Source organism: Rhincodon typus, unplaced genomic scaffold (assembly GCF_021869965.1).
Source record: "Rhincodon typus isolate 14 unplaced genomic scaffold, sRhiTyp1.1 hic_rhity00000933, whole genome shotgun sequence".
Taxonomy (NCBI): domain Eukaryota; kingdom Metazoa; phylum Chordata; class Chondrichthyes; order Orectolobiformes; family Rhincodontidae; genus Rhincodon; species Rhincodon typus.
Window position 1 is genome coordinate 26449 of NW_025966571.1, and position 4454 is coordinate 30902.

At 40.7% G+C, this 4454-nt stretch overlaps 1 long non-coding RNA gene across 1 annotated transcript in view; it reads right to left on the reverse strand.

The window, feature by feature from the left end:
- Nucleotides 1-286: 286 nt before the first annotated feature.
- Nucleotides 287-4454, reverse strand: part of LOC125481122 — an 11327-nt gene continuing 7159 nt past the window's right edge. Inside the window, exon 3 of the long non-coding RNA XR_007261217.1 lies at nt 287-3759. This is a non-coding gene — a long non-coding RNA (uncharacterized LOC125481122). The remainder of the gene's footprint in view (nt 3760-4454) is intronic.

The following is a 4454-nucleotide window of genomic DNA, read 5'->3' on the forward strand; positions in this document are numbered from 1 at the left end:
AAAAACAAAATCACGCAAGTCCATGTCTGTTCCTCAGCAATGATGTGGAAGTGCCGGTGCTGGACTGGGGTGGACAAAGTCAGAAGTCACACGACTCCAGGTTATAGTCCAACAGCTTTATTTGAAAGTGCAAGCTTTCAGAGCGCTGCTCCTTTGTCAGGTACCCTGACAAAGCTTGCGTATTCAAATAAGCCGGTTGGACTATAACCTGGACTCATGTGACTTCTGACTTTGTTCCTCAGTGGTCAGATTGATGGCTATGCAAAGCAGAAAACAACAGCAAGGGTTGTAAATCAACTGTGTATTTATTAATAAGATCTAGAACAATTTTTCATATAAAATATCTAACATGTTTTTGGTGTAATAATCTGAAACAATGCAGCCTACCCCACTGACTCTGCCTCAATCCCTGCAGGTTTCCAGTTTGAGCTCCATTAACTGCTCAGGGGAAGGCATCTTGTCAGAGACACTTCAAATGGTAAACAGAGTTTGACAGAAAAATTATTTAGTTATTGCCAAAGACAGGGCACATTTTGTTGAAACATTTTAGTCTTGTACTCATAAGGACCATTTGCAAGAGTACCAATTCAAAGGGAAAGCCAACATTTATACTACACTAGAGGCGGGTGTTGACTGGTGAGTAAGTGGACTCTGGCAGACTTGCCATTGAGAATGTGCCAATTATTTATGGCAGACAGTTAACTACTGACTGGAAGCTACAAATACAGGTCAGGTATCCTTTATCCACATGTTTGAAAACTGAATGAACCTAAAAACCAACTCAAATGGATCTAACAGTTAAGTGCAAGCAAAAACCAAAAATATTGTTTACCTGAAAACAAGTTGGTCCCCCGGTTTCTGGAAATGGATTCCCGACCTGTGTTAATACACATGCAAACTGAAAGAACAAGTGCACACAGAGCCCATTTCAACTCAAATGAAATAGGTGACAGCCAGTTCATTCCCTAGTTCATTCCCCAGGGTGAAGCCCTGAGCAGAGCCATTCTGAATGGTTTAAATTTTAAACAAAAAGTTTGGCAGTTAACTGTCAACCACTATTGAGAGGTGCAATCTCCATGGCAACACCTCTACCATGGTCCACTTGTCACTTTCTCATGCAGATTTTGTTTCCCCTTTAAATGGCATTCTTGTGAATTGTCCTGGTAAGTGCAAGACAAAATGCTTGACAAAATGTCTTTAAGCAACACATGTTTTATATGACTAAACAACTTTTTTTGTTTATACACCGAAATTCAAACAGTGCAGATTTCCATTAGCTATGTCACATGACGTTTATATACTGGAGGGCTACTTTCTAAAAAAAAAAAAAAGGGGTGGTGGGGCAGGAATGAGGTGAAGCAGAGAGACAGTGTGATTCATTTTAGGGCAATCTCCTACTTTTTATTTTTACAATCTGTTGGCTAGAGTTGAGCAATAGAAGCTTATTGCTGCACACTGAATCAAACTCAAAACTGTTCATAACTTCCTGATGAAAATATTGCATTTAAAAATTCCACTAACAATTTTAAAAGGCTGCAGGTAAAGAGGGACTTTAGGGGTAGGGGTGGAGAATGTTAACTTACAAATACTTTAACATGACAGGATCAGTTGAGAAGGTTATTATATAAAACACACAGAATCCATGGCTTTATAAATAGAGACAGAATGCAAAAACAACATTTGTCATGGTAAAGCTTCACAAATCACTAGTTAGGGGAAAGAGAGTGCGAGCGCGTGACAGAGACAAAAAGTAAAAGTAAGAAACTTCTTTCACTAGAAGATACTCAATAACCCAAGAGGCATAGTTAAAGGAACAGGCAGAGGCAGATGAGCAGAGTGAGCGGTTACTGGAACATGCTGCTTGAAAAGGTGGTGGAAGTACAAAGTTTCAAAAGCAATTAAAGCTGGAAGGGCAAACTGGGCTGAACGAGGCTCTTCTACATGAAAAAAAATAGAAGTAGGCCATTCTTTCCCTTGATCCCAGTATGCTCCAATGCTGCTGTGAATTGGTTATACTAAAAGCGCAAGATTAAACTTTGCTGCAAAGTTTTTTAAGGGGTTGGGGGGCAGGAATGAGGCGAAGCAGAGAGCGAGATTAGTTTTAGTGCAATCTCCTACTTTGTAAAATAGGTTGGTGAGGGTTAAGCAAGAGGCTTACTGCTGCCCACAGAATCAAACTCAAACCTGTTTGTGACTTCCTGGAGAAAGTAATGCATTTAAAAATTCCATTAATGATTTAAAAGGTTGCACGTTGCCTCATACTTGTTTAATACTGTGGCTAGTTCAGCATTGTTGTTTGAATTATGTTGATGAACAGGAACCAGAGTTGAAGAACAGCAGTCAGAGGTATAACCGCATATGACCAGCTAAAACCGACTACCTCTCAATCCAGTTTTGTATAGCTGAATAATTAACACATCTTTACAAATTTAATCAACGAGATAGCAGTCAAACATTGAGAGGAACAAAGTGGAACTATATTATGTGATTACCATAAGTCATATAACTGACACCTCAGCTGTTCTTTAGTCTAAAAATGACCATCTCACTTCTTCCATTATGTTCCTCCCTCGACCAACATTGCTCCTTCCACACATTGAAATTCGTTTCAGTTTAAAGCACCATATTTTAAAAGGTCAATTCTTAAGCACTGGCAGCACTAGATAACTCCATTGCCTGAGAGTAAATCTAAAGAAAGGAATAATTGTAATGGGACAGAATTATGAAAATGACCAGCTGGGAGGATTAGGGATTTACTGAAAAATAAATTAAGTCTGCTGATAGGTCATGCAACAGAAAACAGAAAACAGAGAAACAGAGCGATGTCAGTGACATTGTTATGTACTCAGTATATCAACAAATCGCATGGTGGGATCTCGTTCAGTGTGGAGTCAGGGGGTTGACCTTCCAGAGGTTTATAAAATTATGAGGGGTATAGATAGGGTTAATGGTAGGTCTTTTCCCTAGGGTGGGGATTTCAGGACTAGGAGGCATGTTTTTATGGTGAGAGGAGATGTATTTAAAAAACACGAGGGACAATTTTTTTTTTGCACAGAGGATAGCTTGCATGTGAAATGAACTTCCAGAGGAAGTAGTGGATATGGGCACAATTGCAACATTTAAAATACACTTGGATAAGTTCATGAATAGGAATGGTTTGGAGAGATGTGGGCCAGGAGCAGGCAGGTGGGACTAGTTTAGTTTGGGATTACATTCAGCATGAACTGGCTGGACCGAAGGGTCTGCGCTTCTGTGCTGTATGACTCGATGAGAAATGGCTAAGATTGAGTAGAATGCAGTCTGAGGAACAGAGCATTGGCACACAGCTCGCCGTTTCTCCCTGAGAAATTAGGTAAGGAAGATCAGAAGGAAGAATGATGGATAAATCACTTACTTGCAAATATGCATTCAGCTTTATTGCTCACAACTCCCCACCACCCCACAGTTTTGAGGAAAAGACACCCTGGGTGGATTGTGGAAAGTCCATTCATTAACTGGGGTGCAGGATTTGGTGGGAGGTGGAGGCAGAGGGGTTGGCGGGAGGGGTGGTGTAGTGGGGTGGGTGGAATGTATTTTAGAATTGTCAGCACTCTACCCCAATAATGATGTTATTCTGTTCTGACACCATCTGTAATTCAGATAAGATAGGGTGTATCCAGAACTGCCACGCCAGCAGATACTCCTCCATCTGCAAACTCTGTGCTCTTTGTGCGAAGTAGATGGCCAGGACTTTCATTCATGACCAGCTTCCGGCACTTCCTGCAGGATAGAAACACACAGAGAGGGTTAACAAAGAGAAATAAAGACAAGGATTACACACACATTTACATAACGCACCACAGCCTTCGAATTTCCTCCTCTTTGCCCCACCTTATTGCCCCAATTTCCTGCCTTCCACTAATGAAGATGTTGATTCTTTTCTGAGGGAGTATCAGGTATACCTCTCTTTCAACTCCTTGCCCTAATTAAGAATTCCACGTATAGGAATATTGGGAGAACTTTACCAGAATAAATCAAAATACTCGACACCCTTGAGGTGTACAGATGCAAGGTGATTTTCAAGGAAGTAAGGAGAGCAAAAATGAGGGCACAAAAGAATAATGGCCAATTAAATAAAGGAAAACTAAAACAGAAATTACTGGAAAAGCTCAGCAAGTCTGGCAGCATCTGTGGAGAGAAATCAGAGTTAATGTTTTGGGTCCAATGACCCTTCCTCAGAACTGATGGTACAAGGAATATGTTGGTTTATATGCAGAAGATTGGGGGGGTAAGGAGTAAATGATAGGTGGAGATAGAGCCCAAGGAGAGAGTCAAACAGTTGGACAAACAAAGAAGCAGATAGCAATCAGCCTGGGAAATGAATAGCTATTAGTGGGAGATAATAGGAACTGCAGATGCTGGAGAATCTGAGATAACAAGGTGTAGAGCTGGATGAGCACAGAACTTCAGAAATT